At 47.1% G+C, this 19,428-nt stretch overlaps 1 protein-coding gene across 2 annotated transcripts in view; it reads left to right on the forward strand.

The window, feature by feature from the left end:
• Positions 1-19,428, forward strand: part of KCNIP1 (potassium voltage-gated channel interacting protein 1) — a gene marked incomplete at both ends in the record, with an annotated part of 348,145 nt that overhangs the window by 28,883 nt on the left and 299,834 nt on the right. The gene's annotated exons all lie outside the window — the stretch shown is intronic.

Genomic DNA, 19,428 nt, shown 5'->3' on the forward strand with positions numbered 1-19,428 from the left:
GATTTCCTTGTGGCTCCAGCTTTTTTCAGTGAGCCTTCCTAGACTACCCAGGGCATTCCCATGATGAATGGCAGTAGGAGTCTGGTCAAGGCCAGATCATGGGAAATCAGAAGGGAAGGACAGGAAGTTATTTATTCTAGAGAGGCCCAGGTCATGTGACTTGCTGTCCTCTCACCTGCCTGGAATGTCCCGATGGCTCACCAGCTGCATGGAGTCTGTTCTGAGAGAAACATCAACTCCCGTGCTCAAGCATAAGATTTGGTTTAAGTGTAGGACTTAGGTGGGAAGCTGGGATTTGGTAGATCTGATAAGAGCCTTCAACAAGAAGAAGAATGGGAAGCTTTGAGATCCACTGTGGCCTAAGGCGGGAAGAAATGGGTTTCCATGACAACAGAAGAGATTTCCATTAAGACTATAGGGAGACTATCTCCGTTGTGAGATGAGTATCTCAGGGCTCCGTGGATGGAACTTTGTGTAGAAAAGTCACCTTAGGTCTGAGCTTCATTTAGGGAAGTTGGAAAGGGTTAAAGAAGAGTCCAATATGGCTTAGCTGTCGGGTTGTCAACCTCGTCCTCAGAAGGACTGGGGATAGAGAGTTGTAAAGGTTTGGGGGAGTATAGAGAAGAGAGGTCATCAGACATAATAAGATCAAGTCCTGGCTTTGCTGCTTAACAACCATGTGACTGTTAAAACAAGGAAATCAGTGCCCGCCTCGCGGTCCTGATGCAGACCCACCACCACTGCTGAGCATCACCTACTTGCTGCAATGGAAGCTCTCCATAAACAGTAGCTCTCATCAACCAAAGCATGGAAGAGGCTTGGAGCGCTCTGCCAGGCCTGTTTGTCAACCCCTATCCTGATGACGAGTGACAGAACTAGTCCTGACCTCCAGCCTGGCCACAAAAGAGATGCCCAGACCAGGGTCAACAGGCCAGGCAGGCCCCCTGGTGCCAGAATTCTGATGGGCAGCAGGAGAGATATGGATTCTCACCACCCTATCCAAACATTCACAGGCTGCTGTCTCCCACCATCTCCCCTCAGCCCCGGCTTCCCAGAAGCCCTGTCCCAAGCTCTCTGGGGTGTAGCACTCACAGTTCCCTGGGTCTCCGCTGGCAGATGGTTTCTCTCCACTCGCCCTCCCCCTACCCCCACCCCAAGTCAGGTCTGGGAGCTCTAGCAGGAAGTTTGGTCTCCAGCTGGTCTCCAGGGAAGCAGTTCTCAGTCCCATCTGGGTCGAGCATCTATGCCCAAACATGGTCAAGTCTGAGCACACAGCTCGCTCTGGGACAAAAACTCCACAAGCAGGTACCTAGCCTCTTGCTGCCTTCAGTGCTGTTGGGGACTCTGCCCCTGCATTTCCCAGAGTCTCCTGGGACACAGATGTCAAACAGCAAAACCTAGCCCTAACCCTAACCCACCCCCAAGACCATCCTGATATATATATTCATAAATGTTTCTTCTACACTCTGTCTCTCAGGCTGGCAGAGAAGCCAGGAATAGGAAAGTCTTCTTTGTGTGGTGCAGGGGAGGGAGGCACAGGGGTTGGGTTTGTCACTGGCCCCTGGTATGTCCACACTGGTTCAGCCAAAGCCTCCCACCTTTCTCCCTGACATCCTGTGTGACTCTGAACAAGACACAGCACATCTCTGGACCTCCGTTTTCTCCCTTCCATCATTAGCATTTTAAAAACTTAACTTTGCTCAGGGTTGTGAAGTTAGAGATGGTGGAGTCCAGAGAAAGGAGGGAAGTCCAACTCTTAAAAAAATTAGAGATGAATTGGGGAGCAGTGGGTTCCACAGCTGTTTCCAGCCAACCGCCCTGGTCCAGGTCCAGGGGTAGTGCTGTGCTGAGAGCTCCCACAGACTGACTCTGCTTCGTAGGCAGAAAGTTGTCGCAACCAGTAAGACAACTGAGCATTGGAACGGGGTGGGGGGCAAACCTGCTTCTGCACTCCCGGTCCTCATGGACGAAGAGAGTAGAGTTAAGAAAACAAGAATAGGTCTCCCCTCCCTTTCCCCCCCACCCCCACCATGTTCACATCTCTGTGTCCTGTTAGGCATCTGCAAGAAACTGAGGCTGTTAGACTTGATGACTGGTCCAGAGTTTCTCTATGTGGGGGGCGGAGCCAAATTAGAAGTTGGCCCTTTCCAGTGGTAAATCCCAGACATCCTTGCTCACCAAGGGACTGTTCTGTAAACCCCGCTCCACAGTTACCTGGCAACAGCCAGGTATGCTTTGCCTCAGTTACCTGACACTAGAAAAGGGGGCTGTTTGCCCCTCCTCTCTCTCTTGCCCTCTTTGTTCTCCCCCCTTGTCTCCCCTCTCCCCATTTTCTTCCCCCTCTCACGTGCTCATGGCCGTTCTCTGCGTCTCTACTCTCTCTTCTCTCTCTCTGCCTCTACCACCCTCTTAACTCCCCTCTCCATGCCCTGAATAAACTCTATTCTGTACTGTGCCATTGTGTGGCTGGTCCCTCAGAGGGAAGGGATTCCCAACATGGGTCCCCCAGAGGCATCCCTCATGCCCCCAGGTCTTCCTGCATCTCCATGGAGCATTTCCCCCCAACTCTCTTCACTTTTTTCCTAACCATTCTAACACCTCGAATCATACCTCTGATATGTCCCCAGCCACATAACGTTCCAGAGGTCTCCTCTGGCGTCCGTAGTCCAGTGGGGGCAGCTTAGGTGTTCCTGCCCATTGAGTGTTTGCAAGTCTCACCTAAGCCTGCCACCTGAGGACCTGAGAAGGCCCAGAAGAAAAATTGTCACTCAAGACTCCTTGATGGTGAGCACCACCCTTCCCCCTTCACTCACTGACTCTAACGAGAGAGCCAACCACCTGTTTAATGGGCCTCATAGCAAATGGAGACGTGTTAGTGTGTAGGTGCCTGCACGTGTGTGGTGTCTGAATGACTTGTGCATGTGTGTGGTATGTGTGTGTTTGGATAGGTATGGTGTGTGTGTAATTTGTGTGTATGGAACTGTGTACATATGTGTGTATTTAATATATTCATACATGTGTACATTTGTGGAAACTGAAGGGAGGCTTCAGGCACTCTGTTCCTTCATAGTCTACCTTATGAAGGTCCTTTTGGCTGAGCAGCCGTGGCTCGCGTCTTTGTTCTCAGCACTCAGGAGGCAGAGGCAGGAGGATCTCAATGAGTTCAAGGGCAGCCTCTATAGAGAGCTCCAGGACAGCCAAAAATGGGAGCTAATCTTTCACTGAACCTAGAATTAGGTGGATGATTAGCAGTTCCCAGCAGTTCTGTGTCCCTGCTGCTCACAATGCCGGGGCACATGACCAGCTTTTACACAAGTATTAGAGATTTGAACTTAGTCTTCCTGTAGATGCATCAAGAATTCTTTACCCACCCAGCCCCACAGACAAAGCATGGCGGTCTGGAATACTGACAAGAAAGGGGGAGTGTGTATCTGAGATAACCTCTTAGGAGAAGGGTTTTCCAACAATAGACCAGTGATAGAGCCTAGTTCCTTCAAGGACTGGAAGCTTTCTCCTGTAACCTACAGAATAGCTTAGAAACTCCTTCTTCCTTAATGAATGTCAGCAAAGGGCCATTCATAATCCACTCAGTAGGCTAGGAAAGGTTACACAATCCGAATGTATAAACACCAAGGAGGTTCCCCCCCCCACCCCATGCTCCTTGCCTTTTGGAAGATGAGATGAAGCAGAGAAGCCACCTCTTGCACCTCATTAATCCAACAACAAAACAGCAAGGGGAAGCTTTACTCTCCCTCTAAGGTAAGCTACTGAAAATCTTGGACCATGGCTGACTATGGGAGGGCTAGGGTGGGTGTGAGTGACAGATGACCACGGGTGAAGGAGACGATGGGTGCCGTTCCTGGAAATGATGATTCTTGGAATGAGAGAAATCAGGAAACATCTCCAACTTCAGCCTTCCAACCACTTCTGTAGCAGTAAGTACGAGTGTCACAGTGGTCCTCTGAGCATCCGGGATGGAGATTAGTGCACCATCCGCCCAATGCAACTTTTAAGGAATGGGAGCTTATCTGAGAACCTGGCACATAATTTTAAAACTGTACTTTTCAGAGATGGCAATTCCTCACACCATCCCTACAGAAAATACTCATGGTTCTTCTTTAGTCTGGGTGGAACTGTCATTGCCCACTCAGAAAACAGAATATCCTGGTAGAAACACTGCTTGCCACAGCTAAGTTCGGCTTAGGGCTACAGCAGCATCCACTGGGCACCTTTTCTTGTGACATTCTCCTGGGAACCAACCCCAACTCCTCAGAAAGCTGAATACAGGTTGTAGGAAGTCAGCACCTCTTTCCAGATAAGGAAGTGATCATACCTAGAGAGTGTTCCCGTCCTGAACTGGACAGGATTCCAGTCTCCTAGCTGAGGCCTTGGACCACAGAGCAGAGACAAACTAATTCTCAGGAAGCTCTCAGGCTTCCTGAACTCCAAATCCACAAATCCAAGAGCAGAGTCAATAAAGGTTTTGTTTCAGGGCATGCTTTGGGGTGTGCCTTAGTTTGGGTTTCCATTGCTATGAAGAGACCCCATGACCAAGTCAAGTCTTATAAATGACAATATTTAATTAGTCCCGGCTCACAGGTTCAGAGGTTCAGTCCATTATCATCAAGGCGGGAGCATGGCAGCGTCCAGGCAGGCATGGTGCAGGAGGAGCTGAGAGTCCTACATCTTCATCTGAAGACTGCTAGGAGAATACTGGCTTCCATGTGGCTAGGATGAGGGCTTCAAAGCAGACTTCCCAGAGTGACACGCTTCCCCCAACAAGGCCATACCTACTCTAACAAGGCCACACCTCCTAAAAGTGCCACTCTCTGGGCCAAGCATATTCAAACCACCACAGGGTGATTTCTTGAACAGTTATCATCATGGGAGCAAGAGTATGGTGAGTGACTTTAAATGGGGTGGCCCCTGTTGCTGCTGGTGGTAGGACTCAAAAACATGTGGTGACCGTTGAGTAGCAATACAGAGCTTAGAAACTTGAGAGCTGCCCTCCCATCGACTCACACTGCTGCACAATTAGAACAGAAGGGAAGCCAAGAGAAGGGATTTATATATCCTGAGCATCTTTATTGTGCCAGGCCACAGGCTATTAGTCAGCTTTTCATGGCTGTGTGTTCAGCGCCATCAGCTCTTAATAGACTGGCTGTGTTACCTGTGACAAAGCAGAACACGGTCCATACAGGAAGGAGTCTGCTTGCTTTGTTAGGAACAGGATGCAAACAGAGAAGGGGGTCCGTGAACACATAAAAGATGCACCCTTCAAAATCACACCCCTGGAGACCCACTTCCTCCTATAGACCTTGCTTCCTAACAATTCTACAACCTTCCAGTAGTGCCACCTGCTGGTAACCAGTCATTCTAAACATGAGAGACAGTCAAGATCCAAACACACCAATCTCCCTTATCCAAGGATCTGCTTTCCGACGCTTTTGTTACCCTCGTGGTTTAGTTAGTGTTTCTATTGCTGTGAAGAGACACCATGACCAATGCAGCTCTTACAAAGGAGAACATTTAATTGGGGCTGGCTTACAGTTTCAGAGGTTTCGTACCATTATTGTCATGGTACTGAAGGAAAAATAGACAGACAGTCCTGTGTCTTGATCCATAGGCAGTAGAAATGACTCTAAGCCACATTTGGTATAGCTTGAGCCTATGAGACTCAAAACTCCCATCCACCATAACATACTTTCTCCAACAAGGTCACACCTACTTCAGCAAGAGCATCGTACTTCAACAAGTCCACACCTCCTAATAGTGCCACCCTCTATGGTCCTATGGGGGTCCATGTTTAATCAAACCACACCACCATGTTTAACCATGGTCATAAAATACTAATAGAATATTCCAGAAACAAGCAATTCATAAGTTTTAATAACCTTTATTATGGTGTATTGTTTTAATTACTAGTAACTATCTCTTACTGTGCCTAAATTATAAATTTAATTTTGTCATAGGTGGGTGCATGTATAGAAAAATTGATTCTACTTGGAGTTTGGTGGTCTCTGTGGTTTGAAAGTCTTATAAAATGCACAAATACACATTCATTGCTATCAACAACAACCCCACAAAGGCCTGTGCTTTCTGTCAGCACAGAAAGCCAAGTGATTTTCCCCAGACCATGCCCAGAAGGAGATATAATGGATCTTGGATCTGAATTTGCAACCACTGACTCCACAGACGCTTTGGTCACTCAGGACTCACATGAGAGCCATTGCTAAGAGCATCAGTCTGTGTGTGGCAGTCCCTCTCATTCCCCCAAATCCTCTTTCTGATTTGGCAACTGCTTACTTATGTATGACCCTTTGAATCAAAGTCTTGTCTCTACCAACATGCGGTGAGTCAGTTCCATACATCAGCCGTATCTGGAGCCTCTGCCCTTCATGTGTCATGTTCTGCATGTGGCAAGGAGAGTGAGCTGGTGGCCCCAGGACAGATCTTGCCACACCTGTTGTGCCTAGGCTCTGAGCACATCACCCTGCTGAGGCAAATATCATCAGCTTGATTCCTTGTAGGAGGTCAGATTGTTAAAACTACAAAAGAAAAAAGAGAATATTTACGAGAGCATGGTGGTCTCCCCTTAGCCAGGGCTTTGGAATTGGCTGCTTCCTTCCCCACAGTCAACAGCAGTCTGAAAACACATCATAAAAAGTTCCAGAGATAAATAATTCATAGGTTTTTAAATTACTTCCATCGCCTTCGTCATCATAATTGCTCTATTTTATTGTTAGTTATGGTTAATTTTTTTTCTGTACCTAATTTGCCAATTAAACTTTATCATAGACATGTGTGTATCTGGAACATTACAGTCTGTGTAGACTGTGCAGTTGCAGACATCCACAGGGGTCTTGGAATTCCTTCTCCATAGACAAATACAACCACTGCAAAAACAAGTGCAGGGGAAATAAGGGGCAGGGCGTGTTTGTAGCACTGAAAAAAGACAAAAGCACAGCAGCAAAATTAAATGTTGGGAGGAGAATTAATCATGAAAAGGCACAGAAAGCAGTCCTGAGTGGTCACTCCCTAGTATGAGCTCTCTCCCTCTCCCTCTTTCTCTCTCTTTTGTTTGTTTAACGGGACATCCCCCAGCCTCGTTTTTCTTCTTGTTTGCAGACCCTCTTTGAGACAGCCAGAGCCTGGCTGAAGCACAGGTAGGCTGGCTGTACCCAAATGTCTGTTCCTTGTTGCAATGTCTCCTGTCTTTGTGGGAAAGCCGGACAAGGACAAGGAAGAATGCAGGAAGAAGACATGATATGAAGGCAACCCCAAGGTGGCACATGCACTTCCATAGTCACATACTAAGACCAGGGGCAGTCACCATCATTATTCTGGATCCCATTTTGAGCTCTTAAAGAAATACACCAAGATCCCTGAACTTTTGCTGTGGTGGCCATTGGATTGAAGAAAATCCTCTTGTTTCATGTCACAAGATATTATCATTATTTTGTGTGTGTGTGCGCCCGAAACATCTTCGTAACAGGGAAACGCAGTTTCCGTTGTGTAGCTAGTTCAGGATAGGCATCATCCAAGCTGCGCTGGTGGATGTTTAAGGACTGTAGGAGTTGGTAGCAGCAATGTAAGGGTTTGTTTGGGCTCACAGATTGGGAGATTACAGTTCGTTAAAGAGGGGAGGGGAGGCATCCTCAGCACCGGGCAGCTGGTCTTGTAGCATCCTCAGTCAGGAACCAGAGATGGATGAACGCCGGTGCTCAACCCACTTCTCTCTTCTATTCATTCTGAAACCCTAGGCCATGAATGCTATTACATGTTATGGGGGGGGGGGAGTCGTCTTCCTTCTTCAGTTTCTTCAAGCACCTTCTTTGACATAAAGTTGTGTTACTATGGTGAGTCTAAGTGCAGTCAAGTTTAACCATGAAGATTAATCATCCTGGGAACAATGTTGGTGACTCATGGAACTCAGTAGGTCTTTTTCACCATATATACCCAGTTTACATGCACACATACACGTCATTTCTCATGAACTGATTGGTACAAGGTACAATGTATAAGGTTAGATTTCAGAGTCCAACTCAGGGGTAGAAATGAGAATGTCATAGAGGTGTAAAATGTCAATAGTCCATTTTTTTTCCTGCTCTAACAAAGCACCTAAGGGTGGAGACTTACTCAGAAGAAATGTATGCTTAGTTTATAAACTATATTTTGAAAGCTAAACACTTATAACTGGGTGGCCCCATCTATTAGTCTCTGGTGAGGATCTCCTTGTCTGCATTATAACATGGTGGGTAAAATCATGACAGCAGAGAGAGGGTGGGGTGGGGGAAAGAGGGAGGGGGAGAGGGAAGAGGAGGGAGGGAGGAAGGGAGAGAGAAGTGGGGAGGGAGAGGGGGAGGGAGAGGGAGGGAGAGAGAATGTGATCCTTGGTGGTTTTACCTCCTCTTGCTTGAGACCAAGGAACCTAGAATCTAGAGTTCTCTTTGGCATGTTACTGTGCATCTCAACTAGCCTTTGGCCCTGGGTTTGAGACCTAAGGGGACCTTCCTAGCACTGCCCCAGCCAAATGTGGGCCAGAAGGGCCAGGGATAAACATGGCTAGAAGCTGAGGGAATTTTGGCTTGTGGGACAAAGAGAGGCCACTTTGGGTCTGAGACAACAAAGTAGATCTCTATCCACCCACCACTGCCTGTCTGAAGCCTGAGGCAGTACCTCCCACTGGCAGGGAACCTTTCTCATTCCTTAAACACTCACTGTGGTGGCCAAGGCTGGAAACTCTCTGCATCGAAGTCTCAGGGATCCCAGGAGAGCCTTTGTAAGGCAATGTTGCAGGCCTTTGGGACAGGGAGATTTTCTACCTTTACAGCAAAAAAAAAAAAAAAAAAAAAAAAAAAAATGTGCCAGCAGAGCAAAGAGACACCATTTCCTTTCCTCTCCCTGTCTTTGGAGAACGGGTTCATCATCACACCATTTTGTAAGATACGCTAGCTCTTGATATATTCTGTGAATTCATAGGGACTATGTGCAACACTGGGGCTGGTGTGTAAGGAAACACAGAGGAGACTAGAAATACCTGGTGCTAGTCAGATTCAGGGAGAGGATGAGGGAATGAATTCCCTGAGATAAGCCCAGAATCAGCAGGAGGCTCTTTTTGAAAGGGGGATGCTTTCTTCCTCAATGGGTAACTCATCCTCCTGGGACCTCTCTGTCTCACCCAATCCCTGAGTCTTCTCTCTGTCAGTCACTGGATCCTAGTAGCTGGATGTAACTGGTTGATGGGTTAGCAGCTTCCTCCTGTGGCCACTGTGATCAGCTTCCAGGGCTGAGATGCTGCTAGGGCATGGAGCAGTTATGCGGGGCACATACATCTCAAGGCCAGACTCCCCCGTGAGCCCTTTACAGCAAGAACACCTACAAGCGGAATGGATCAAAGAGTCTGAGCCCATGGAGGACCGACAACCCTCAGAGATGGGAGTAAAGTCTGAAGCTCTGTGGGCTTGCATGTCAACATTAAAGTTGTCTCTTTGTAGCCCTTGCAGGTAAGAGCTGGGAGAGCATAGGTCATATACTCAATGTTTCCCTGATACCTGCAGGATATGTTGAAACATTCAAGGTTATTTCTCTATAATAAAGGCTGGCAAAGACAAGATTCTAGGACCAAGGGCTCCTATTGTTTTTTATTATGGCATATACCACATGCCCTTTTCAATATATATATGCCAATGTGTGCCCTCATAGTATGGATGTGAGATAGGCTAATGTCATACAACTTCAATATGACAGTGTCTTCATGTTGTGTGTAGTGTGCAGCCCATGAAGGCAGAAGGTAAGGCCATTGCATAAGAGGACCATTAGCACCGGCAGAATGGGCCATCCATGGGGTCTTGGAGCTAATCCCCCATAGACACTGAAGGATGGCTCTACTCAGCACTATTGAGTTTAGAAAGATGGAGGCTGTTTCATGCCAGGCTTCACTAGCTTTCCCTAAGCAACTACAACTCTTCCTTCATCTGCGTATTAGTAGGGAAAGGTTCCCCTTTTCCTCAGATTTCCTTTCCTATGAGTCAAAGGAAGAAATCCCTGCAGATAGTCACCTCATCCCCTGACACCCAGCAGGTCATTCTATAGTCATTTATTATCCACTCCTGTGAGGCCAGCCTCAGTGGGTCCTTCAGGATCTCTCGAGTTTACAGCTTTCTCTGTGGGCAGCGTTTGCAGTCAAAGCTTACAGGTACCAGGTACCAGCAGAACAAAAAGAAGAATATAAAGATTAAAGTCCAACCAAGGAAACCATTGTCAATATCAGTGGGGTATGCTCTAAAGATACAAAACCTTTCTAGAAACAAAATTTGGAGCGTATTGTATAAAATAAATGTGTTCTCACTCATGCAATACTATCTTACCAAACAGCATTTTGTGCTTCTGGAAAAGTCCACCTTTTGTGAGTGCCTACGGTATTGTTATTTTCCTCTAATGAGATATTTTGACTGTTGTCAGAGTTTGAGTGTTGTAAACTATTCTCCAGTGACAATCTTTGGTTGTCCAGTAATCATTCTGATCATTCCTCTCTAATACATTCCTAACAGCAGGGATCAAGAGCAAAGAACATTAGATTCCAAAAGTTCTGCTGCTTGTCTTTTTTCCCCCATAAATATGGGATTCAATAAGGCACACTTTGCTCTATCAGGGATCTAACAGCCCAAAGAGGATAGACTGGTTCAAAGCCACACAGCCTTGAAGCATGGGTTAGAACTCAAATCTGACTCTGCAGCCTCCTAGGAGTATCAGAAGCCAATTGGGACTCCCAGTCTCCTAATGAAAGACTTTGTATGAAAGGAGGGCCTTTGTATCCAGGAGACCCCCCCTCAAAGAAACACTGAGGCAGCAATTGATGTAAAAGCAAAAGGTTTATTAGTCCAGTGCACTGGGGTGGCCTACATCCAGAGGAGAGGTGACCCCGAAAGGCTGTCACAAGCAGTTTTTATACTTTTTAGGGGTGCAGGTTACATCAGCAAGTTTATAATTTAAATTCATTGGTTAAGCATATTGACCTTTAAACCTATTGATTAGTGAGCATGTGCATCAGGACCCAAACTGGGACTTTCCAGAGGGTCAGGTGGCTATCAGTCTGCACATTTTACAATTCTCCTGAGAATTATTCACTCAAGGAAGTCCTTTAGGACAAGGCAGGGTGAGTAGCTGGGCCATTGTTTCCACACAGGTGGGGAGAAGGAGAATTTAAGGAATGTACAGAGAGGAAGCCAAGGGTAGAGAACTTCCCACTGTGACCTCCTTCACTAACTCCTCGACTGTGTTCTCACCTCTCCTCCGCTGTAGATTTTCCGATCAGAGAGCTTACTCTCAGAGCTCCGACGTGTGTTCCAGGCACCATTCCAAACACCTGGGCTGAGGCACAGCACTCTGTTCAACTGATTCATACAGGGACATCGAGGCAGAGCCAAAAATCTTGTCTGAGGCTACAGTGGCTGGTGATATGCAGAACTTCTAGCCCTTGCTGTCTGAGAACTCCAGCAGAACATTCTTTGATGGTAGGACTTCACTGTAGACAGGAGATTTCCAACAAAGTAGCCGCAGGATGCTACCAAGCTTTGACACGGGCAAAGGGGAGAAATACATTTCATTTTAACTCACCTCAATGGAAACAGCCCCATGTCGCTAGTGACCTAGGAGACAGACTTTGCTGAAGCCAGTCTTTGGGGTCCCTCTGGACCTCTGTCTGAGGGAAGAGTCAGCTGATTTGAGTCTTCTAGCATTGCTTTGAACCGGCCTCTGTGCCCTAGGGCCACCTCCAGGGTTGGCAGTGCTGACCTGTTTCCCCGGGATGATCGAAACAGGTGCTCCAGGGAGAAACTTTTTAATCCCTCTTGTGTTACACATTAATGAAAACTCCTGTCTGTGATCCATAAATCATAAAAAAATCACTCAGCAAGCACCAGCCTGAGCCCCTTCCAGTCATCATAAATACTATTTGATTCACTAGAAGCTTCCCTGGGAGTTCTTAGGTCCTGCCTTCCCTCTGGGACTCTGTTTCTCCGGAGACCAGTAGACAGGTATTGCAAGCAGATTCCCAAAAGTTGTCTTTTCCTGAGTGCTTTCCTCATGCCAGGCACAGAACCAGGCCCAGCACACTCCTCACTGAAGCACTGAACAAATGACCACACACCAAGAGGCTTAAACCACAGAAAAGACCTCTCGGGTCTACAGGCTTGAAAGATACAATCAAGAACCAAGAGATTCTGAGTTCCTCAGAAGGTTCCAGGGTCCCTCCTGCCTCATCCAGCTTCTGGTGGCTCTTACGTCTCCTTTGCTGTGTCTCCATCACCTCAGCTGGCACAGCTTTCTTCTCAGAAACTCTTGTAGTTCCTGCATGGTGCGGCCTTGAGGTCACTCTGGAGCTATCTAGGTATCATCTTCTCTTACAGAGATGCTTAGCGTGAGAGTAAGCATTCACCTAGGTAAACAAAGATGGTCTAAAGGGCTAAGTGTACAGTGCTTGCCTAGCATATCACAGAAAAGAAGAAAACACTCAGCATCCCTAATTATATCTGACGAGGTGATATCTAAAGATGTCATAGCCTTGGACAATGGTGTGCCTTTGGAGGCCGTCATTCAAATTTCTATGTTCATCTTATTGAATCTGGGTACCGATGCCAGCCTAGAGGTGATTTAATAGAACCAGGGGACCACTGCCAACATTCTCTAATTTCATGGCTTTGCCCAATATCCCTGGATAGCTCACTCCTGCAAAGTTCAGGATAGTGAGTCCTGCCTAAGGATCTCCTCTTTGGAAAATCACCAAACTCCTTCCTTGCAGCTCCTTGCAGTGGCCTCGGGGTTACTCTGGAGCTACCTAGCAGTTGATTGGGGCCAAGAGTCAGAGAACGAATGTGGTGATTAAAAGTTTGGTGCACACACTGGCCTGCAGGTACTATACGGTACTTCTCTTTGCCAGGCGATGGTTGCCTGATCCCATCCAGACCCAAGCCCTGGATCTGACACTTGTTTCTCAGCATGAGTGGCACTTTTAAGTGTTTCAAGGAAAAAGCACCAGCTTTCATTGGCCAGACAGCCACAGCTGCCTTGGCTGTATTCATTCATTTCTTCCTTATGTCTGTAACTTGTTCTTGCATTCTTTTCTTTTTAGCAGAAATGGGGTGCAATCCCAGACTGAACAAAAAGAGAAAAAGGAAGCCAGTTGTGTACTCTGATTGTGTGTGCACATTCTAGTCAGCGCCAAGGACCCTGTGGCTGCTGCTGTTTTGACAGACATAGACTGTCATTCTTTGAACTGTGAGCCAAAGAAACCCTTTCCTCCTCTGAGTTGTCTTTGTCAGTTAACTGGTGGTATCTTAGTTGGGTTTTCTATTCCTGCACAAAGCATCATGACCAAGAAGCAAACTGTGGAGGAAAGGGTTTATTCAGCTTACACTTCCACATTGCTGTTCATCACCAAAGGAAGTCAGGACTGGAACTCAAGCAGGTCAGGAAGCAGGAGCTGATGCAGAGGCCATGGAGGGATGTCATACACTGGCTTGCTTCCCCTGGCTTGCTCAGCCTGCTTTCTTATAGAACCCAGGTCTTCCAGCCCAGGGATGGCCCACCCACAATGGGCTGGGCCCTCCCCCCTTGATCACTAGTTGAGAAAATGCCTTACAGCTGGATCTCATGGAGGCATTTCCTCAACTGAGGCTCCTTTATTGTGATAACTCCAGCTTGTGTCAAGTTGACACAAAACCAGCCAGTACATCTGGTCATAGCAACAGGAAGAGTAAGTGGGGACTGGAGAGTCAGCTACACTGTAAAGAGGCTTTGCTGTTCTTACAGAGGACCCAAGTTCTGTTCCCACCACCTACATGAGGTGGCTCACACAACCTGAAGTGTAAATCAGGAGATCTGGCATAATCTCTGAGGGTATGCATCTACGCCCACACGGTGTGTGCACAAACATGCAAGCATACACATATAGAAAAAAATAGAAGATTTTATCATTTTATTCACCTTCCTCCTTGCCCATCTTCACGTTTTATTTGTTAAATAACCCATCAAGTCTACTTTGTGTTGCCTGTATACTCTCCGATGCATTATAACATCTCCTTCCTTAGTGGCCTCTCTACCCTGCTCTCCACCAATGTCAAATACTTATTTATAGAAAGGTAACTAATACAGTCACAAATACAAGTGGCAAAACCTACTGACTTGAGGGGCTGGGGAAACTGCTTAGACCCACAAGAGAACATGCTGCCCTCACAGAGGAGCTGGGCTCGCTCCCAGCACCCACTGCGGTGAATCACAACCACCTGTGACTACAGCTCCAGAAGGTTTGGTGCTATCTTCAGGGCTCCACAGACATTGCACACATCACCACACACCCCTACACAGTCGCTATGCACACATATATCATTTAAAAATAAATTAATTCTGAAAGGGAAAAAGTGTTTTGACGTGGACCGCTCTGCTCCTTCCTGTCCCAAAAATACTGCTTGGTCTCTGACTCCAGTTTCTCCTCCCCGCTCTCAGCTCTCCCTCTGGGGACGAATGAGGAGCTGGGGTTGAAGAGGCAGGAGGCGGAAAGGTAAGACAGATCGAAGACAGGGCAGCAAAAGGAGAACAGGAAATCCACGTGGGCCTGGTGTCCTAGAAAACTTTCTTAGTTTTGACACGTGAAGGTTTTGGAGCAGTTTCCATTAGGAAAAAAAAAAATAGCAGAGGAGAAATATGAGGTGCATAATAGTGAGTTATGATGTGATCTTCCCTTTGTGTGTCTGTGGAAAACAGGCCCTTTATCTCGCCTTTGTTTAAATTCCTCTGGCAGGCTGAACGGTGCTTCTTGGCTAAGAAGCCAAACAGATAAACTGGGCTACGGGTAGTGTGACCGCAGGTTCCCATAGTCCCTCCCGAGTCCAGCCGTGTTTTTGTAGAGTACTGTGTCAGTCATCCCATACCCGTGTGACAATGTGGTTTTTTTGTGTCGATCTTCAGACTGGGCTCATCTTAGCAGGACTTCACCTAACTGTCTCACTTTAAATCAGAAGCAACTGATATACAAGGAATACATTCCAGTGCTTTGCAGTGCAGTAGGGAGATCTGTGGTTCAAATGACATGGTATGTATTTCATAAGAAATCAGCAGGAGGAGTCTGATGGCTCCCAACACACACACACATACACTCACACACACACACACAAAATCATGCACTCATATATATACACACTCAAAAACATATACACAGACACACACATGTGCACTCATATGTACTCACACAGATATACACATTCATACACACATACATACACACATACTCACACACATACACACTCACACATACTCACATACACATACATGCACATACATACTCAAACATACACACACACTCACACACACATACACATACTCATATACACTCACACATATACACACACACACAAAATCATGCACTCATATGTACACACTCACACACATATACACAGACATACACATATGCATTCATAAGCACTCACACACATATACACATTCATACACACATACACTCACACACATACATACACACATACACTCATACACATACATACACACATACCCACATACACACATACTCTCACACACATATATACACACTCACATACACACACTCACATACACATACCCACACACATACATACTCAAACATGCACACACACTCACACACACACATACACTTACACATACACACACTCCTATACACTCACACACATACACACCCTCACACACATACTCACACACATATACACACTCACAGAGGTGCCTGCCACCCTGAACTTCTCATTCTACACTGTGTGCACAGGGCACACATAAATATATACAAATTACTCTAACTTTGCAGGGAGTCTGCTTTATTGTGTGTCTCACACGTGTGAGGCCGGGAGGAAAGACACAGTAGCTAGCTCTTTTCCAAATGTCTAGGAGCAGGAAGGACGGAGAAGTAGGCTGAGGCATAGCCTGCTCATTCTAAATGCCAGGCACATCCTACTCCGCTGGCTCTGTGTCGGAGCTCTCAAACACAGTGAACAGTTGAGGGGAGGGGATGCCACTGGGAGGGGACTTCCTCCACAGCTCAGGTTACATGAGTGACATGGGGGGAGGGGAGGGGGCAAGGTGACTTATAGAAAGAGCTCAGAGCTTGTGGTCCTACCCTGAGCAGAAGGCATGGCTCAGTTCCCTCTGCCGAGTGTCAGCTGTGGCCAGGAATTGCTGATGAGGTCCTAACGCTGAACACAAGCGTGGCAGAGCAGTTTGAATCAAAGCTCTCCCGAGAAGAAACTCAACTTCCATTTGCACGTTTTTAGAACCCACGCTTTTTTTTTCTCATCATAGATAGTTGAGTGTAGTCTTAAACTTTGACACAAATTAAAAACCATCTCTAAAGTCACCATTTAGTAAGCGTGTTGTGTGCGTCTTAGAAGCTTTCCTTCTGTAGTTCTTCCACTTATAAATGGTCGCCATTGCCGAATACATCTGTCATCCACGGCTGCATGACAGAGTACCCCCAACATCCGCAGCAACAAGGGCTCATCAATCCGCTGGGGTCAGCCAGGCTGAGATGAATTACTGCCAACGATGTAGTTACTACCAACCCTTTTCCTACTCATAACACCAGTGCTGTGTTATCTGCCCCTCGTTGGAGGACTTTCTTTCCTGCTCCCCACCAAGGGTAAATAGCTCTTTACTTGTAAATATTAGGTAGGGATATGTGGATGGTATGGTAAGGCAGTTCATCTGGGCTAGGCAGGTCCTGGCGGGCTCACTCACATGCCTACAGTCATCTCAGTTGGACCAGCCTCCTCTAGGATTGTGGGTTGGTTGCTTTCTGCTGGGCTGTCAGCTGGGCTATGCTATGAGTTTCTTGTTAGACTAGACAAGCCTGTCCTCATGTTGATAGGATCCAGAAGCAATAGAAGGAGAGGCTAACCGTCCCCTCGAGGCCAAGTTTTGGAACGTGGTTATGTCACTTACCCTGCGGTCTGTTGGCTCAAGCAGTTCCCAGAGCCAAGCCCCGCAGAAGGGAGGATCACCTGCTGGTGAAGCACTCACAGCGCAACCGCCATTTTACCACTTCCTGTGTCCGCCGGAAGCTCCACATTTATCTGCTTTGAGGGTTGTTTTTTCCTTATCGATGCAAAGCCTCAGTGTCATTACTTTTAATATTTGCAAAATGACTGGAAGGGGAGCAGACTGCTGCTTGTTTAAATGTTGCCTTAATCTTTAAGAGAAAAGGAAAAAAATTACCCCCCAGTTCTCCCCCACACAGAAAGAGCATCTTGACGTCAGTAGTTCTGTAGTTTTGATTGGTTCCTCAGAACCAGCCCTAAAAACACAGAGGAAGGGCAAATGGTATTATTGTTGCTGCTGTTGTTTGCATATTGCTGTTTTCATGAAAACATAGACCTGTGGGATCAAAGGGTTTTAATACTCTCCATGCATTTTTGCCAAACTGTACTGGGACACTTTGCCTGGCTGGCAAGGTACAGTCACGGCTGCAGGGCTTCCCGGCTTCCTCCTGCTGTCCTGCTTCTAGCCACAAAGCTGGAGTGAAGCAGATGGGGGGGTCTTTCCTTGGTCGAGCATCTGTCCTGCTGCTCTCTGAAGTTCAGAGTTGTGCCCATTGCACCCTGAACTGGGAAGCAAGGGTTATCTCAAGAAGAGGCTATCTCGGGCTGCCTCCTGCTGTGCACCAAGCTTCTACCCAATCGTGACTCCAAGTGGGCTCATGGAAATCCCACACAATTGATAACAGGGAGGTGGAGCCTGCCTTCAGATCTTTACCTGGATCGGAGACACAGCTCTCTCCTCGTGTCCTACAGCATCAACTACGTAACCACCAAAGACACACCTTCAAAGGAACCTGTCTCATACTCCCTCCATTTCTTTGCTTTAAAGTACCAGCTAACTCGTCGGAAGATTGCCCCGTTGCTTCTGTGATTATTATGTCTTCCTCTTAAATAGCAAGCTTCGAGCTTTCTGGACGATGGCAAGAAGCCAGCAGGTTGGGCTACGGCAAGTGTTAAGAAGGTAGATGACAGATTTGAGCAGGCTTTAGAAATCACTGGCTCAAAGTCTACATATTGGAGGATTCTCTACCTTGGGTTCAGGACACCTGAGTCACCAACTGTCCCTGATGCTGAGCAGCTAACCCTCTCTGCCTTATTTCTCTCTACATACTCATTGTAGCCACAACAGGTCTTCTGGGGGCCTTGGCAACACAGGACAGCAATGTCTGAAAGCATTAAATTTTAAAAGATCAAGAGACCTGTTGAAGGTAGGATGGCTGGAAAGTGGACAGCAAGGGCCAGAGCCAGCTGTCCAGCCTGGTATCCAGAAAAACTATACCCACCCCTTCTCAGGTTCATTCTTCATGCTTGGCTGCAGAGGGTACATTCTATGTCATTGGGGTCTGCTTACTCATGCTGAAGGCTGTGCCTCACCAGGAGGATCCTGGCCAAAGTATATGCTGCTGTCGTCTATGTGTGGAGAAGCCCAGGCCCTCCACATCAGTGAAGTCCAAGGCCAGAGAGGAAATATTACTACGTGCCTAAGACTGCGCTGTGATTCTCTTTAGGAATGAACGGCAGAGGCTTCCAGGGCTGGCGACTCCCGATGCAAAGCCCAGCTTAGCTTAGGAGCCTGAGCCTCAGTCTAACACCATCTTAAAGCATCCCTCATTTTTGTAGACTGAAGAGCCTCGTGGCAAACTCGACCTGTGACAAAATCCAGTGAGAAAATCCTCCGGGCAGCTCAGCTCTGAGGGGAGGCAAGAAAAACAGCCTGGGAACCGAGGGCTGCCAAGTGGGCAGGCAACAGCTAGGGAAGGAATTCAAAGGCACTGTGGTGAGGAGTGCCAGTCCAGATGAAAACCCTATACCGGCCAGCGACAGATGCTATCTGTGATACAGGTCGGAGGAACATTCGCCAACTTCACGAGGGACTTAGAAAGGACAGCATCCTCATTGACTGGTATCTTTACTTTCCTTCTGTTGGGAAATATAAAACTATCATCATTTTTAAAAATACTACGGAAGTGAGAGACAAAGTAACCACCTATGACCTACTTCTTGGACAAAGCAACTGCGTCTGTATTTGGAGTTCTCTAGCCCCGCCCCTGTATTTAGAATTCTCCTCTAGCCCCGCCCCTGTATTTGGAGTTCTCCTCTAGCCTCGCCCCTGTTTGGGGTTCTCTTCTAGCTCAACCCTTTCTTTTGCAATCCCGTTGTTTTCAATGATCCTTTTTTGGTTTTCTTAATTGAAAGAAGGTGCCGTCACCTTTGACCATCTGGCAAATAAAGGCCAGATAAGTTCCAGAGGAATGTCTCAGCTGATGTGTAACTGAGCTAAATTACACAACTTTCAGGCCAGCGCCTTCAATAATGACCCTTAGTTCCAGGGCAGTCATTTTGCATACACAGACGG

The sequence above is a fragment of the Micromys minutus genome, assembly GCF_963924665.1.
Source record: "Micromys minutus genome assembly, chromosome: 31".
Taxonomy (NCBI): Eukaryota; Metazoa; Chordata; class Mammalia; order Rodentia; family Muridae; genus Micromys; species Micromys minutus.